Genomic DNA, 18818 nt, shown 5'->3' on the forward strand with positions numbered 1-18818 from the left:
AAAAGTAGTAAAATAGAGAGATAAGGAAAAAAGTCTTTTCTGGGGTACCCAGAGGTAATCACAATTAACACTCTATGACATTTCTCAGAACTGTGCCAGCAAAAGGGCACTATGAAATAATTTTTAATCTACTAGCAAGTTCATGGGAACGAATCTTATAGGATCTCTTGTAAAGAAAGACTACCCTGTAGTGAAATGATTCCTCACACTCACTATCAAAGAATTTACTTCCTTTGTACACATGCCCCCTTTTCAGTGTCTATAAAACTACAATTGTATTCCTAAAAACAGGACATCATAATTCACTGAAGGTTGGGAGGAAAAATGTCCTTGTTAGTGAGCATCTCTTAAAGTATTAGTCCACTGTCTAATCTCACTATCAAGTGTATTGTGAGTTAGTGTAGGAAACAACTAAATCTTTTTTGATCTCTGAGGATCTCGCACTGTGAACACCAATGCCAACTGTGAAGACGTGGGTTACATAAAGCAAAGGTGACTTTGTACTGGCTCCGAGACATACCCTGCAAACTGCATATTGAATAATCCTTCTTATTTCTGTGTTTTGTTACTTGCTTTTTTCTCCTAAAAGAAAACACAGAAAAATATTTTAGTTTAGTTCCATTTGTTTTAAATTTGCGTAAAGTCAAATTATATACCCTACGGCTGGGTCCAAACATAAAATGGCATATTTGTCTTTAGTGACCCGTCCCCCATTATCTTTCTCCCCTCTGTGAACTGCAACCGGTTCCAGGAATCTTTGTAGTCGACAGGAATCTCACAGTGAACATATACCTAGAGATCGTTCCAGGTAGACAGCTCAGAGAAATGATTCTACTGGAAGGAGGAAGAAATGATAATACTGAACAACACTAAACTGGCCATTTTCTAAATGCCTCCTGACCGCAGGCACCAAATCCGTACGTCACGGACTCCTCACCAAGAGCCTGCAGGGTAGGCACAGTGAGGCTCAAGGTGCCCACTAAGCAGCAAGCAGTCCAGGGCTCCAACCCACTCAGCCTGGCTCCCAAGCCCAACCTGCCTGCAGAAGCCGCTCCAGGCTCAGGAAACACTCCAGTAGCTCAGGAGGCAACCTTCCCCGCCCCCCCCCCCGCCCCGCCCTCCCCCCCACCCCCCCCCCCCCCTCTGTCCTCCAGCAGGCCAGCAGAAATCCATGGCAATGCCACCACCAGGGAACACACCAAACACCTTTGCACTAGAGGCTTTCTACTTGATAGCAGAGAAGAAACTATCACTATGGACACAGAGAATGTGAGCAGCTCACTGACATCGACGTCCATGGCACAGCGAGGGGACTGACTAGAGGAAGCCTTACAGGCCTTTCCAGGACACTAAATATCACACAAATAACTGAGAGGCCTGGGCAGTCATAATACGAGGCCAAAGGCAACTTATGCAATACACTACGGTGAGTGTCCATAACCATGAATCCAAGCTCACATGAGCTTGGGGGGAAGCAGGCAGGAAAGGTGAAAGAAGAAGGAAAGGTGGGTGTGAAAACAAGTGTGTTGCTGGGAATGAGGGCATGGAGAGAGGAGACAGTTCTATAGCACAAAACGGGGCCAGCAAAGTCAAGGGCACAGGCCTGCATCTAATGCCAGGTGATCCCTGGGATGCACCGGGTCCTTCAGCTCCAAGTGGGATACAGTAGCTTCTCCCATCACCTGTGCCTGTTTCTCTCTTTCATCCACAGTCTCTATGGCACGGTAGTGTGGGTGGCACTGGTTCTGAAGGCCAACGGCTGGACTGGAATCCCAGCTCACCAATCACTAGCCACGGGACCTCAGCAAACCCTGATCTCTATGAGTGATGAGTTTCCTCATTAGAAACTACAGTGTGAAAACAGGACCTCATGGGTTGTGGTGAGGATGAACTGAATTAATGTGGGGAAAGTGTTTAGTATAAAGGCTAGCGTAGAGCAAGCATGCATGAAGCACTAGCTACCTCCACCACCACTGCTGTTCTGATGATTTCATTCCCTCTCCCCCAATTAGACACTCTTTCAGTCTTCCCCTCTGTAGGGAGCGGCTATAGGGTTAAGCCTCAGACTGACCTGTTGGCAAAGCCACAAACAAGTCCCAGTGTTGGGGTCCAACCCCAGCAGGTCCAGGGGTTCCCAAAGGTGTAGACGGAGTCGGCAAAGAAGAAATGACACGGAGACAGCATTCAGCTGATCAGCAGCCTAGCCAGGTTCTCTAGTCAGGGTCTCCAGCTAGGTACTCCAGCTAGGTTCTGTTTTTATTCTCCTGTTACATCTGTATCTATACCAGCCGTGGGCAAACTACGGCCCGCGGGCCGGATCCAGCCCGTTTGAAATGAATAAAACTGACCGTACCCTTTTATGTGATGATGTTTACTTTGAATTTATATTAGTTCACACAAACACTCCATCCATGCTTTTGTTCCGGCCCTCCGGTCCAGTTTAAGAACCCATTGTGGCCCTCGAGTCAAAAAGTTTGCCCACCCCTGATCTATACCATTTGATTTTAATCCTATCCATTCTATTCTAAAGGTTAGGGCGTTTGTTATCTCCATCCCAAGGTCACTACTCTACTGTTCTGTTAAACTACAAGGAAGTAACTGAAGGAGATTATCCTAAGTAAAGATTATGTAGCTTAAGCGTGATTGTTCGTAGTGACCGTGATTAACTACCCACCTGGCACTTAGTTAAGGGGTTTTACTGATTTATTCCCTTCCTTAGTCCTGTTAATCCCTAACTCCAGGGAAAAATTCCCACCTGGGGAAACAACTTTTCTCAGAGAGGTGACCCTGGTTAAAACACATAGCGCTAAGAAGGGGAGCAAACATATCAAGAACAGTATGCCATATACGCCAGGTCCCTTGAAACATATGCTGTGCAGATGTTTCTTCCCTGAAGCGACTGTGTCAAGCAGCAAGGATGGACCGGCTTCCGACATCCCAGCTTAGAGGGCAGCCCTCTTGGAATAATTAGACTTGACCTTATGACCTCCCTAGATCTTATCTGGGTAGCTAATGGGCTGAGGGAGATGCAGCAAGTGCTACCAAAACAAGTGAAACTCACAAGAACACTGTAACTATGGCGACCACTACCTTGTTTACCTCTGACTATAAAATAAAGGCTCAGCTTGCTGTCTGGGTCTTCTCTGTGGCCTTTGCCAGGCACAGGAGATCCAACTAAACCCAGCTTATTCTCTTTGTTTGTCTTTTCTACATCCTTCGCTGCCCCCCCTTCAGGCTCACCGAACCCTTGGCTGAGCTGGCCGGGCGCACCCCTCTACTTCAAGAGAATGAATTTACTGAGCTATTATCTCTGTGGCTTTCATAAAAACCCTGCTGTTCATTTTCCTAACATGTATGAAATTGAAAATGGGTGCTGTGAGATTGATAAGGGAAATAATGTCTCTAGTTAAGCATCAAAGTCTGATGATTTTTCAATAAAACATCACACAGAATCTAAGTACTTGCTTTTAAATTGATACTAAGATGACTTTCTATCAAATCTATCCTTCAAAAAAGGACTATTTCTTTACATTTTTTACCATCAAAGTAAAACATTCTTACAGAAAAGTCTCAAAAAATATAGACTAGAAATCAGGAAATAAAGAGGTACCCACAGTCCTACCACTGAAGACCAGCACTATTAATATCTTGGAGGTCTTTCTGCAAAGATTCATATGCAACTTCTTTTTTTGTTTTACAAAGGTGTGACCATACTGTTCATAACTTTATAAGCTGTTTCCTGCTTTTTCTCCTGCCCTATCATTTTCCTTTTAGTAATTTTGTTTCATGTATGGAAGAAATATCTCAGCATATAATCTGTTAATGTTTTGGTAAACAGACTTCCAAATTATTTTCTATGTCTAATATACGTTCAGACAAAATCTACACTAATAAAAGAGAAACATACAAATTGGTGTCACTCCACTATGTCCACCAGCCAATCAGGATGAGTATGCAAATTAACCCAACAAAGATGGCGTTTAATTTGCATATGCAGGCATGGAATGAAGACTGAAGACTACTGAAGACTGAGGACGACTGAAGACTGAAGAGGCTTGGCTTCTCTGCTTGAGAAGCCAAGCCTCGCTGCGGCCGGAGCGGAGAAGCCAAGCCTCGCTGCTGCGGCCGGACCAAAGGCCTGGGTCCCAGTGCTGGCAGCCAGGGGAAGGAAGGCCTATTGCGTGAATCTTCATGCAACGGGCCTCTAGTTTTTTAAATAAAATGGAATACCCTCGAGTGTGAGCACAGGGACCCAGAGGGGGAGCTGTACCCATTTTTAAGTATTTCTCCTCACAAAATAATACAAGTTCACTTTAGACAATTTGGAAAATGCAGAAAAGCACAATAGCGGTAGAAACTCCACCCATAACCTCACTTAGAATGACCTCCCTTTGGATTTGAGTACATATCCTTTAAACCTATGCCTCTTTACAACACTAAGATGCCATATACAAAGAGTTGGATTTCCTTCTATATGATGAACATTTTCCCATGCACCAAGTTATTCTAAATCAATATTTATAATGCTACATAGCTAAGATGGCATCTTTTAAAGTAGGAAAACCACTAAGTCGGGCTGTTCTAAAGCCGTCTTCTAATTTGGCAAATGCTCACACATGCATGAAACCAGGCTGGACCTAAATGAGACAGGCCAACTACTCGAGAGTGTTCACAGTATCTGCGGAAGTACTAGTGTGTGTTGCAAGAATATGCTGATGTTCGCCCACCGAGGAGAGAAGCAAGCTGTGTGCGGGCGGGCGTGGCTAGAGAAGAGGAAGGAAGTGTGGGTGGCCCCATACACATTTTGCAAGCTGCTGAAAACAGTTGTAGAACCAGCCTCTGTTAAACCTCCTGTCATTTTGGAAGTCACCCTGTTATTCTTGTCAAAATTCTCTTTCAGCTTGTCACTGACATCACCACCACTGCAGCGTGGTCTGTATATCAAACAATGTCTGCTACTCACTCCTCCCCCGGGAGAGGTGAGGGCAGAATGGCCCAGTGAACCGAGGTGGCTCTGCCTGGGTAACTCGGAACCAAGCCATGGCACGAGACAGGAGAGGAGTTGAACAAAAAGGCCATGTGCAAAAACTAGGCCACTTTATAACCTCTCTCTGTTTTGTTTGGGATAGTATAAATTTCCCCACAAAATCAGACTGCCAATATTCAAACGTACAAAAACCTCCCAAACAAATGACATGCTTTTTAAAAAAAATATGTGCCCTCAACCTAGCCGATTTGGCTTAGTGGTTAGAGTGTGAGCCTGCAGACTGAAGGTCACAAGTTTGATTCTGGTCAAGGGCATGTACCTTGGTTGCAGGCTTGATACCCAGCCCAGGTCAGGGCGCATACAGGAAGCAACCAATCAATGTCTCTCTCTCACATCGATGTTTCTCTGTCTCTGACCCTCCCTTCTACTCTCTCTAAACATCAATGAAAAAATATCCTCCACTGAGGATTAACAACTACAAAAAATGTGCTCTCTAATACAAACAACTACAAGAGTTTTTGAAAAGCCACACTAAAATTGGACTTAAGCTTCTTACACATGGAAATTATCTGATATCTTCCTCAAATATAAAAACTGAAAACTGTAATTCTTACTCAGGGGAAATATCAGACAAAACTGTATGTTTATAGAAGAGCCAACTTGAGTGGAGGAACTAGCATTCCCTCAGTGAGTATTAGCCCCCTGACCTTGCCGCCGAACTTTCAAAGATGGCTCGAAGAGAAATGGCACAGGCCGAAAGGAAGACAGAAGACGAAATCCTAGGAAACATCAACAACCTCCAGGTCAAGCAAAAGAAACACAACCCTGATGATCTCGTCATCCCAAGTAAACAAGAGCCCACATTCCCTAGCCGGTTTTGCTCAGTGGATAGTGTTGGCCTGCGGACTGAAAGGTCCCAGGTTCGATTCCGGCCAAGGGCATGTACCTTGGTTGCGGGCACATCCCCAGTAGGAGGTGTGCAGGAGGCAGCTGATCAATGTTTCTCTTTCACTGATGTTTCTAACTCTCTATCCCTCTCCCTTCCTCTCTGTGAAAAAATAATATATATATATATTTGTTTTTTTTTTTAAACCAAAAACACAATAGCCCACATTTCTGGAATAGCACTCCTCCCCCTGGCAGTTGTCAGTATAAGCTAGAAATCAAAGATGAAGCAGCAGCTCCAAGGTTATGGAAGAATCCAGAGGTTTCCACTGGATTGGACAATCATTACTGTATGGTGATCAGATAGTGTCAGTCTGCAGCCACTGGATAGCATTAAGATGGGAACTACAAATTAAATGTTAAAGTCAATTATTTACTATGAAAAATGTCCTACCAGGCAAAACTAGTACCTCCAAATGTCTAAGAAAGTATTTCCCAATGGAAAGTAACTGCCTGCTAAGGTATGTTCTGAAAGTTTTCTTCTAAGTAGTCAATTTTAATGGACTCAGGGGTCACTGAGGTGACCAGGAACGCCAGGCTGAAAAGCCTGCCCCCAGTCCTGCAAGTCAGTGATGGGGTTGCCAATGTGGATCGATCCCTTGAAGTACTGAGTTAAGTCATCTTTGTTTCCTCTAAGTAAAACAAGCTATAGTCCAAGATAGCTTCAGGTCAAGGAATCAATGTATTCAGGAACCAGACATCTATTAACTGATGGAGAGTAGTACTGGGTGTTTGTAGAGATAAAGGGATTAACAACCACACCATAAAACCTGGGCCAGTAGCACAGGTAACAAGTTCAAATTCCTAAAAGGTAGTGCCTCTCGTTAATTGATGAAAAATGCTAAGCATGTCACTATGTCTACACCAAAGGGTAAGTGAGACTTTAAAAATTATGGTGACAGCCCAGGTAGAAAGCGCTCACATAATAAATAATGACTTAAGCAAAAGCTGGTGTGTAGAAATTACTCCAAAATAAATAAAGTCAACCCACAGTTACTTCTCTGCCAGGAAAATAGGTTGGAAGTTATGGAGACTTTAAAAACTTAATCAAACCTCTCTTCCAAAGCTTTTATTAACACTGTCAGAACCCATTTTAACTGCCTACCCATTCCCCTCGATCCAAGACCCCCCCAACCCCACCCCACTGATACTGTGACAAAGATGGTTATTAAGATTCTAGAGGCCCGATGCACAAAATTCGTGCAAGGGGCTCGGCCCTCGCAACCCGGCTTCATCCAGAAGGTCGTCAGAAGGTCATCTGGACTGTCGTTCTGCTGTTTGGTCGATTTGCATATTACCCTTTTATTATTATAGATGGTCAGTCATGGCTGGTGTGGCTCAGTTGGCTGGAAGTTGTCCCATGAACAAAGAGGTTGCCTGTTTGATTCCCAGTCAAGGGCACATGCCTGGGTTGTGGGCTCTATCCCCAGTAGGGGGCATACAGGAAGCAGCCAATTGATGGTGCATTCTCACATTGATGTCCCCCCCCCCCTTTCCCTTTCTCTATCTCTAAAAATCAATAAGCTATCTTAAAAAAACACACACATATGGTCAAAAAAGATGGTTGAAACAGAAAAAAAATAAACCAATCCATAAACACCGAACATTTCACTGACTGACTGAAAGACAGAATCCTTTGGGGACTCCCTCACACTGTGGGACTGCAAATTACCTTTCTGAAAAGCAATTTGGCAATACATGTATGAGAACCTTAAAATGATGCATACACTTAATTTTAAAATCTTACTTTGAGATTTATGTCTTAATGAAATGAAGACAAGGACAAATATTTACATTCAACAATGTTCAGTTATATTTACAAAATAATCACAAATAACCTAAAGGTCTACAATAAGAAAATGTCAAATTACAGTACACCTAACATTAACACTATGCTGCCGTTTTTTTGAGGCTATTTAATCTTGTGGAGAAATCCTCACAATAAAATAGTAAGGAAAAAAACTCACATGCCAAATTTCATGGCAACGGATCCCAATTTTTTTGAAAAAGCATACAATTTGTACATGCTTTTATGTTAAAAATACCAAATTACTAAATTGATAAGATTATATAATTTTTTTCTCTTTACTAGTATGCGTTTTAAGTTTTTGGCAGTGAATGTGTACTGCTTTTATAACCTAGGAAAGGTGGAGGTTATTAAATTTTTTACTTTCTGTACACAATTTACTTTTCCATTGAGATCTGTGAGATAAACCAATTTCCCTGAAAATACATTGTCTAAACCCTATTTATGTCATGTTAATAAACAAGACATTCAATGAAATAGCTTGCTTCCCTCGAGGAAGGAATAAGGTATGCAATTCCTGCAGGCTGAGGAAGCAACAGGTACACTGAGTCTATTTTCATCAGAAAAAAATATTTGAGCCCTAATTCTGTAGGACACAACACAGTCCTTTAGACTCTTACAAAGAAGTTATCTATGTATAAAAATAAATAAATATTTATACAAGTTAGCCGCGGGGAGCTATGTCAAAGGAAGTGCAGAGGATACAAAAGGCAGGACCTCGTGGACAGGGGCAGCCCACAGACCACAGCTTGCCCTCCCATGGAAGTCATAGACACCTTTCCTAAAAGTGGGGGAAACAGGCGGATAGCAGACCACTCACTAACTCTGCAAAGGACACCAGTTGGGGAGAGGTTATGACTTGAGGTACAAGGGAGGTAAGTTCATCAGGGCTAAGAAGGATGATCCTGAAAAATACCTAATGGTTCACCATTTAGGCAACGATCATGAAATCTCACCTGCTCAAAATGAATGGGAAACTTGGGGAGGTTCTGTTTTCTACTTAAAAACTTCATCCTTTCCAAAACTGCCACTTTAATGGACTTTGCAAATTACATTTCCTCCATTTGTTTCTAAAAAAGGATTTTCCTTCGCAAGATTAGCAAATACTCACAAAATAGGAGGGCAAAGGATAAAATCAAGCCCTAAAACAGCAGCCTGAATATTCTCACTCCACACTTCTCCAGCCGTACTTACTCATAAGGCTTTATGCCAATAAGGAGAGAACTGTCTGACCTGTAGAAAATGAGGTAAAACAGAAAGTCAAACTTTAAAGTTCAACCACTCTGCTTTGGTCCAAGTAAAAAACAAATGAATAAAAACGGCTACACAATGTTTAAACTATTTCAAAAAGAGAGCCACGAAAACATTACGCTCTGCTACATAATTTGCCCACAAATTATTTAATACATTGTTCTAACTGTAAAGTGAACTTTACCTCACAGGGATGTGAAGTCCAGCACGGGGAATATAGCCAATGATATTGTCATAACTGTGTATGGTGTCGGGTAGATACCAGACTTACTGGGGTGATCACTTTGTAATAACGTCTGATCACTATGTTGTAGAGCTGAAACTAATATAATATTGTATGTCCACAGTAATTGAAAAAAATAATAAATAAAATGAACTTTACCTAGATAAATTATACAGTAAAACTTACGTTATGTAAAATATAATCTCTAGTATGGAAGGACCAACGTGGCTGAATATTAATTAAGCTCAGTTAGATCTATTATTCAAACATGTTCCCCTCGCTGTGCAATATGAAGACAATATGATGGCCTGAGAGGTGTGTGTACACAGAGGGGGGCGGGACATCAGAGAGGAGCTGGGACAGCACCTAAGATTCAGCATTTCAAAATACCACATGGTCAACTTTTCTCTTAAATCCACCATAAAGGTACACTTTAAAAATGATCAAAATTCATTTATTCAGCAAATATAAGGGGCAACATCACAGCACAGTGGGACCAATACCACAGGATCTGCAGCCCAACACATGACCCAACATCTCAAACAGGTGTGTCTTTATAAAACAGAGATACTGGCCACTCTGGGCAGTGACTAAAAGCTACGTGCAATAATACATATGAGCAAGGTGTGAGTGTGATCAAAATCACACATCTTTGCACACCTTTCCAGAACCGGCCTTCCTCCCAGGAGGGTCCAGTACGGAGGGGCTGCACACTCAGCTCCCCATCTTGTTTTGATATCAGTATCCTCACTCTTAACAGGCCCAACCAACTGCCCCCACACACCTCTGCTGGACAGCGAGGAGGGTCCCAAGGTGTTTCCAATCTGGAGTTCACAGGAAGGAGCTCAGAGAAATTGCTTTTTCTGAGTTTGAACTAAGAGCTGAACATGGTTTTGGTGGGAAAGAGGCCTTCCAGCAGAGACCTGAGAGAGCTGGGTGTGTCTGGGACAAACACACATGCAGGGCACAGGAGACGAGGTCGGACAGGGAGGCACAGGGCAGATACCCACCGGCCTGGCAAGTCAGTTGATATTCCTCAGGGCTGGCTAGCTCTGCCTGTGCTTAAAGGTCACCTTCCTGACCACCACTCTCTCCCACACCCCGGTGCTCTCGCAGCACCACGTCCTTTTTCATCACAGCCCTTATCACAGCTGTGGTTATGTAATTGTGTGATTATGCGATAAATAATCTGTGTTCCCCACTAGAATAAATGGTAGGCTCAGTCCCGGTAAGGACCATGCCTGTTTTATTCAGTTCTGTATCCCAGAGCCTGCTGAGTAGATCATCGACCCAAAATCCACGGATCACATTTTATGAAGTGAACAAATGAAAGCTGGCACTGAGAAGCCAAAGAGGAGTCCTGAGCTGGGCACAGCAGTCAGAGATGACAGCTCAACAAACCACTCTGGCAGCAAAGTGGAGATCAGCCTAGAGCTGGGAGACAGGGAAGGAGACACTGAAAATGTCTCCAGGTAAATGAAGACTTAACGCTGAGGGCTGCCAGCATCTGGGCAGCGAGGAGGAGGAGGTGACGGAGGAGACACATTTTGGAAGCAGAGTCTAAGAACTCAACGCTCAGGGACAGATCAGAGGGAATCGAGGAGGAGTCGGGTGGAGAGTGGTAGCAGGGGGACCGTTCACTCGACCGGGAACACGGGAAGGGAGATACCATTTCCTGAGCGTCTACTACATGTTAGTACCGAGTAGAAGACGGGCTTCTAGACCTCAAGTTCTATGACTGTGAAACAATTCAGATCCAACCCAGCTGCAGTAAAACGGGATGGTTTCTATTACCAGGCTGACAAAAACCCACAAACAGAAGTTTAGATTTTTTTCAAGCTTCTTCGTGGGCATTCTTCCCGGGGACACTGGCTATGCCCAAGGCATGACTCTGGTCTGGGCACGTAGGAATCAAAGGTCTCTGCCTTCAAGGAACTGACCCTCTTTTGGGTTTGAGGAAGATAATGCTGTGAACGGAGGCGCACTGAGGCTAGGCCTGGACCAGCGCACGTCCTGTAGCCTGCATTCTGGAGCAGGGATTTCATAACCTGCATCACCTTTCCGGCCAAGGGGTGGCTGTAGGAGTCCGCCTTTAGAGAGACAAACACACCCAATCTTGCCTGAGGCTGGAGACACTCCGGAACTTAAGCCATCACAGCACATGGGCAGACAATGGCCTCTGACTTTGAAATAGCTACTGAGGAGCCTCAGAGCGGCAGTCTGGGGCCAGGACACAGGAAGGAGAGGGAATGAGGCCTGACTTGTGGAAGAGCCTACCTGAGCAGAGGCCAAATGCTGGAGGTGCCAAAGCAGAATCTCAGGAGGCTCTGGAAGTGACAGCAGAGAAATACATGTTGAGGAACAATAAGGCAGACATCCTCTTTCGGTGCACTCCTCCCATACCACCAGCAGAAAATGGTTTCCCATGGCATAGAAGGCCTCTACCCCAAACACATGTACAGAAAACTGATGAGGAGGGAGCCCACAGGGTGGATAATGTGGCTTCAGGTCACTGGTGCACACAGCACACCTCCAGCGTTCACTCGGTGTTCACCGAGTCCCAGGCATTTCACACAGCTCCTCCCAAACTATAGCAAAACAGCAGGGCAGTCCCCCTCCATCCCCAAAGCTATTGCCCTACTCCTCCCCCTTTCTTTTCACATTCTTAAAAAAAGAGAACAGCTGCACTGTTTCTACCTCAACTCCCTTTCACCCACTTGGATCCAAGTCCTCCCTCTACCACTTGGCCTTGACTTCTCAGCCTCCCTGAACTCTGAGGGCCCTTTCCCCTTTTCTCCACCTGAGAACTCTACCTGTCCTCTAAGAGCACTTCAGCCATCACCCCCTCTGTGAAGCCTCCCCAAGTCAGATTCCTTGTCCCCCATCTCTGTGCTTCTGAGGGATTTGCCTAAGCCTCACCCAGGCATTCACCAGACCCTACTGTTCACCTTGGTGTCCCCGACAGCCTGTAAGCTATTGCTACCCTCTAACCCGGTGCCCCAGAAATAGACACACACAAAGGCTCCATGAATAAATGATCATTGGCTAAGTTTACATTCAAAACTGCTAGAATCCAGTCACCATTTCCACCTACATTGCTCTAAGACTTGACCTGCACATATGTGCAGGCTGGGAAGTACCTAAATTCTCAATAATAGTTGCCCTAGAAAAGCACGTTGGCTAAAACTCTGACTTTCGGTTGTTAAGCCAAACAGAGCTGGCGTACAGTTAAATCAAGTCTTTAGGAGTTCCTTACCTATGTTTTTAATTCCTATAATTCTGACCGTGTGGGAAGGTCACTTGTACCCTTTTCTTCCTAAGCAGTGCAATGAGCTCCGAGGCTCAGACAAGCTGCTACAGCGAAGAAATCATGCCTTATTTCTACCAAAGCGTAGACCCATGGCTGCTGGGTATCGACAGAAATAAACACCTATTTTCTATTCAGTTTCACTTTCGTATGAAACACCCGCAGTCAACTTCAGACAAATAGTATTTCCTGCGCCGAGTAACAATGTGAACGTCCTTCCATTTTAATAAGGACATTTAAAAGCCTCCGTTTTAGGATTATGGGATTATATTTGAACCATAAAAGGCCCATCCATATTGCAGTTCTGGAAAAATGAAAATCAGTATAACTTCTGAGTCCTCATATGTTATATATGAATGGATCTCACTGCAAGAAATCGTATTCAGAACAGTAAAAAAAAAAAAATTAATAGGGTGGGAGTAATTTTTGTGTGCATAAAACTTAAAAAAGAAACAACTATAGGTTTGCAAAAGGGAAAGGTGGCACTCCAAGTTTCTGCCCGGAAAGCCTGGAAGATGGAGCATTAAGAAAAGTTAACCCCGTGCACTGGATTTTCAGTTACTACACCGCTTCCACACATGACCTTGGGAATGTCATGCACCTTCTCTCATTCCTAGTTCTGTGAAATGGGAATGTCGTCTGTTTTTCTAGGGGAAATTAAACAGTGGGATAAAAGAGTCAATGCTTTTTTTTTTTTTAAAGGAACTTGTCTAATTAGTATGCTTTAAACACCAGTTGTACAGTACATTCCTCTTCAGGAACCCAATTCCAAGAGAAATATTTAAGCAGACGTTGAAGACAGATTTCCTGAAGGGAATGATTTTATAAATCTGGAAAGCAATGTAACAAGATTATAAATTAACAGAGTGGTTACATAAGCCTTGACAACCCCAGGCTTGCCTTTAAAGTGCACTGATACACATGCTGATAAATTAGACTGACTTGGGAATAGTGTCCCAACTCTGTATAATGAACCCAAACGGAGGAATCTGATGCTTGATTGGAATTTGGTGGAAATCCAATAGGATGGCCAGCATTTGGGGTGCCATCACTTGCAAGCCATGCTTCACCTTTCACCATAAAACGAGAAAGGCATTAAGTCAGCTTTAACATGGGTTCTTAAGACTCTGAGAATGCACTCAATTAAATGGGGGGGAGGGGGGGAGGGGGGACTTGACAGTTTGACAGGTCCCATATCCAGACATCCACAGATTTAAGAACCCTACTGGTAAAGTCCCCCAAACACTGGACTTGAAACCAAGTCCCCTAGGAAGCTATTAGATTGTATCTGGTCCAACTGTCAGGACTAGCACAGCTTCAGAAACACCCCCCTCCCCCCCAGGGGAGAAAAAGCTGTCACTTTCCTGGATCCCAAGTCCAAGTAAAAGGCAGTAGGTTTCTGTCAAATGGTCCAGAAAGAAATCAACAGGCGATGACTACGGAAAAGAACGGAGGTTTCCCAATGTGAAAAATTCTAGCTCTCCCTCGGGAACGGCACCGCTCCTCCTTCCGTACCCCGCTGCCCTTTCTCCACCGACAACAATATCCCCGTTCTATTGTAAGGCTGCGGTTGTACCGAGGAACCCCCTTGCTGCAGCCACATTTCCAGATGCGTTTGCAAAAGGAAAACACATTCGGAGGATACACCCTGCATGGGAAAACCCGGGCGCGGGGAGCCCGGCTGCAGCGCGGGGCCCTGCGGGCGCCGCACTCGGCCCGCTCCGGGGCGGGGAGGGGATGCGGGCGCCTCCCGAGGTGCCGCAATCCCGCCGCGGCCGCAAGGGCAGGGCCTCCGGGCGCCCGCCGCCGGTCGCCGCAGTGACGGCTCCCGCCAGGGCCCCGCCGCCGCCTCGCTGCCAGGCCGCGTCGCCGTCGCCCCGGGTCGGGGCCGCCGCAGCCCGGGCCCCGCATCTGCCTGGGCCCGCGCTGCAGCCGGCGCGGGGAGCGCGGAGCGCGCAACTTACTTTCCGCCAGCGGCGGGCGCCCCTGCACGGGCGGCCAGCCCCGCAACGGCGGCGGGAGCAGGCGGCGGAGGCCCGCCCCGCACCCCGGCCCAGGGCCGCCGCACTCGGCCGCGATCTGCGCTCCCCCTACCTCAGCCCGCAGGCGGGCGTCCGTCTGCAGCGGCCGCGGCTCCGAAGACTCCCTCCCGGCCGCCGATTCCCCGCACCCAGAGCTAATCATAATACAGAGCAGGCGGGCGGCCGGCAGCGGGGAGGGGCGGGGCCGAGCTGCGCCTGCGCGGGCCCCGCGTCACTGTGACGGGAGCGCAGGGGCGGGGACTCGGGAGGGGCGGGGCGGGGCGCACCTGCGGGCCCTGGGGCTCGGGGCAGGAGGGCATCCTGGCAGCGTCGCGGCCGCTGTCAGTCTGGGGGTGCGGCTGGCGGTGCGGCTGGTGGTGAGGAGGCCGGCGAGGAGCCCGCGGAGGATCGGGGACGGCGAAGGAGGAAGCACCAGGGTCTCGGGATAATGGCCGAGAAAAGCAGCGCGAGCTGTCGGGGGACATCGGAGGGAGGGGACTAGTCTGTGTCCCGGGGCTGAAGGTGGCTCGCACTTTATCACCCCAGCTTCCTCCAGGTTTAATCAAGGACAGAAAAAGATTAAATATACACCCATCTATAGGTACACAGTTTTTGTCCTCTAGACTTCGTTCTCCAAATGGAAGGAATTTTAATGTTGTTGCTATTTAGACAAAAGGAGAGAAAGCTCAGCATCTGAATGCAGCTCTGGCTTCAAAGGCCAGCGGGAGGCCCGGCTCGGCCAGGCTGCCTCCTCCTGAAACGGCGCGGAAAGGCAGGAGGGCGTGGAAAGTATGAACGCTTAGGAAGTCACACGCCGGCTTTCACCGTGGCCCTGGACGGTTCGGCTCGGGCATGGGCTCCTGCCTCCCACCTTGGACATGGCAGCGTGGTGCTCCGGGAGTCCTGCAATCCCGCATTCCTGGAAGAAGGGACTTGCCTGGTGCCAGGGTTCACCAACCTGCTTTTCCCTTCCTGTGTCTCCCTTCTTTCCAGACCCTCCCCTCAGAAAGGACCCCTAGCAAAGGACACAAGCCAAAACAAAAAAGGCTGTTTGCATTTTCCAAGTTTGCTTAAATTGGATGGAGAAGAAAAATCTAGATAGTTTCAGCAAATGTCTCTCTTGGCCAATGATATCAGAAGCCTTTTCCTCTAGACCAGCGGTTCTCAACCTGTGGGCCGCGACCCCTTTGGGGGTCCAACGACCCTTTCACAGGGGTCGCCTAAGACCATCGGAAAATGCATATATAATTACATATTGTTTTTGTGATTAATCACTATGCTTTAATTATTTATGTTCAATTTGTAACAAGAAAAATACGTCCTGCATCTCAGATATTTACATGACGATTCATCACAGTAGCAAAATTACAGTTATGAAGTAGCAACGAAAATAATTTTATGGTTGGGGGTCGCCACAACATGAGGAAGGCTGAGAACCACTGCTCTAGACTCTCTCCTCAGCATCAACTTTGCACGCCTGAAGAGGACTGGTTAGCAAGAATGAAGGGTCAGGGGGTGCAGACCTTCAGGGTAATAACAAGGTTTTCTGTTAAAGGGGGGACTGCCAGTTACCCCAATGCCCTAGCATGGGGTGATGGATCATTGGCTGGGGAACGCCCCAGGGTGTGGGCCTCGGGTGGGGCCTCTGTCCCTCCAAGGCTGAGTCAAGGCTCCAACTCTGGGATCAGGGTCACTCTGACTTAGAAAGACCATAAAAAATCATCTCACTTCGACATTGCCGTTCTCGCTCTAGCAGCACTTTAAGCCAGAGCTCTCAACTTGGTTTGTGGGGATTCGTTCCTTGTTGCTGGACACCTGGAAGGCCATGTATTTTTCCGTTCAGGGAGGTATCGCCATTCAGGGGGGAAATGCCGCTCTCATGGTCTCCCAAGGGAGTGCCCGTGGTTGAAGGCCTCCACCTCCACTGCCAGGTCAGTAGCCCCTGAGCTATAACAGTAACCACAAAACAATGGCTGTAATAGCAAAGCCCTCGCAAGACAGTATTTATTTATATTGTGGCTATGTAACTCCGGTTTTGAATACATTCTGTAAGGGAAACAAGGGCATAAGAATAGCAGAACAATAAATGAAAAGGAACAGAATAAGAAGTTGATGTAAATAAAGACAGTTCCAACTCTCTTCCGGAGAGAGGGGCACAGTACTGGGCATGCGGTAAATCATTTATGCATCCCCAGTGTTTCTTGAGAAGCCAGAGTGCTGCTGACAAGAACATGACCCATTTTTCGTTCCACACCATAAAGGTGGCGACGTGATCTGATTATGCTTCGGCAATATTTAAAAATGCTCCAGTACAAAGTAATGTAGTATTACTTAATTTTGAATGTAAGCAAATATGTTTATTGGTCATGAAGAAACCCCTTCTCCAGTCTGCCCTGGAGCCGTCTCCAACACAAACTGCTTTTTAAAAATGTTAGGTCTTTTTATGGACTGGTGGGAAGCTTTAATTAGATACACAGCACTCTGCAAAACAAAATGGAGCATGCATGCTTGCGGTACAGTCTCTGCGATTCAGATCTCAAAAATAACATAATGCCACCAATTTAAGGAAGAAGTTGTTTATTGGAGGGAAACCAGGGAGATGCTACAAATTAGCTCAAGATGTGAAAAGCAAGAAGATTCATGAAAGAATTGCTGTTTTTATCTTAGGGCCCTCCAAAAGCAGCACGTGTGGCAAGGTTGTCTGCTCTAGATAGTGTCAATTTTCATAATTTATTAAAAATTTTAAAGATATTTAAAACAGCAGGTCCTGGCCATTCACATACACTTCTGTTTGAGTTGTGACATTTCATGCAATGATTTCCTTGTACATATTTAGTCATTTCGTACATTGATACTTGTGCATTTCTGAATCCTCGGTTCATCACAGTAGGACCAAAGTACTGCCTCGTTGGAATGGACTAAAGAATTCCTCAAAGACTCTGTGGTTTCTCTGTTGTAAGACTTCCATGTGATTAATATGCAGGTTAGCAGTTGAGATCGACGATGGGATTAAATGAGTCTTTCCATATTATTAGAACAGTGCCTGACACATAATGAGCAATATATTAATGAATATTTTTAAAATGAGTACCATAGGATATTGCCAAGATATTCAAAGTTTAATTTGGGCCAAAAGAAGCATACCTGTGTCCCTCCAACAAATAAACCCTGCTTAACCCTTTGTCCAGAGACTCTCACACAGGCTGCCAAGCCCTCTATGCTCTGGCTCCTTCCTTTCTTTCCTCTGTATCTATTCTCCATGAGCACCATGTCCCCAGCCTTCCCAGTTCTCAGAAAGGGAATTGCTTTTTCACATCTCTGAGCCTTTGCCCATTCTGTGCCCGCTGCCTGGAACTGTCACCCGCCCCTTTTCTCCACTTCCTACACTTGCAACCTCCTGAATTTCTACTTACCCTTCTAAGCCCAGCTCTAGTATCACCTCCTCTGTTCTGTCCCCACCCCAGCCCATCAGAGCCAGGCGTTCTCTGGACCCAAACACCCTAGTACATATCACTTACAATGTTTATCATGAGGCGTTTTTTATTCAACGGGAGTGTAATTGACATAAAATATCATAGGGTTTTGTAACTGTTTACTGTCCCATTTTCTCCCTTTGTAATTTAAACTTTTAGAGGACAAGGATTTTATTTTATTCAAATTTCTATTGATGCCACTCATCATTGAGGCTGCAAGCAGGCAGCCCAAGGGCTTGCACCACAGACTTGGGTTTTTTTTTTTTTACACAGGCCCTTTAAGAATATGAATTGGCTGAGAACATTTGAAAATTGAGAGATTTGAGTTTTTAACAATTTTATTGAGGGATAAATTGCATACCATAAAGTTCACCCATAATACATGGTAATTCAGTGATGTTGAGTACATTTATAAAGTCAGGCTACCATCACCCCAACCCACTTTTAGAATATTTCCATCCCTTCCCAAAAGTTTTCTCAGATGCATTTGCATTCAGCCACATTCTAATTTCCAGTCCTCGGCAACCAATGATTTACCCTTTCTAGAAATGCCATATAAATGGAATCAGACAATGTGTAGTCTTTGTCTGGCTTCTTACACTCAGCATGTTTACCCATGCTGAATAGTATTCTAGTATATAGGTACACTAGATTTTCTTTATACATTTACCAAGTGACAAACACTTCATTTTCCAGATTTTTGTTATTGTAGGTAATGCTGCTGTGAATAAATATTTACATATGGCACTGGGTGGAGTTGTTGAGTCTTGTCGTAACTGTAAGTTGAACATTTTAAGGAACTGA

At 45.6% G+C, this 18818-nt stretch overlaps 1 protein-coding gene across 5 annotated transcripts in view; it reads right to left on the reverse strand.

Moving 5' to 3' along the window:
• SNRK (SNF related kinase) overlaps nucleotides 1-14743 on the reverse strand; it is a 42276-nt gene extending 27533 nt beyond the window's left edge. Inside the window, exons 1-4 of one of the 5 annotated variants that reach the window (XM_036333148.1) lie at nucleotides 14615-14743; nucleotides 11491-11540; nucleotides 8934-8972; nucleotides 521-582 (exon numbers count right to left, since the gene is read on the reverse strand). The gene's annotated coding sequence lies outside the window, so the exon portion shown is untranslated. The remainder of the gene's footprint in view (nucleotides 1-520; nucleotides 583-8933; nucleotides 8973-11490; nucleotides 11541-14614) is intronic. The other 4 variants (XM_036333147.1, XM_036333151.1, XM_036333146.1 and 1 more) reach the window with 4 other exon arrangements.
• Nucleotides 14744-18818: the final 4075 nt, after the last annotated feature.

Source organism: Myotis myotis, unplaced genomic scaffold (assembly GCF_014108235.1).
Source record: "Myotis myotis isolate mMyoMyo1 unplaced genomic scaffold, mMyoMyo1.p scaffold_m19_p_13, whole genome shotgun sequence".
In the NCBI taxonomy this organism is placed as follows: domain Eukaryota; kingdom Metazoa; phylum Chordata; class Mammalia; order Chiroptera; family Vespertilionidae; genus Myotis; species Myotis myotis.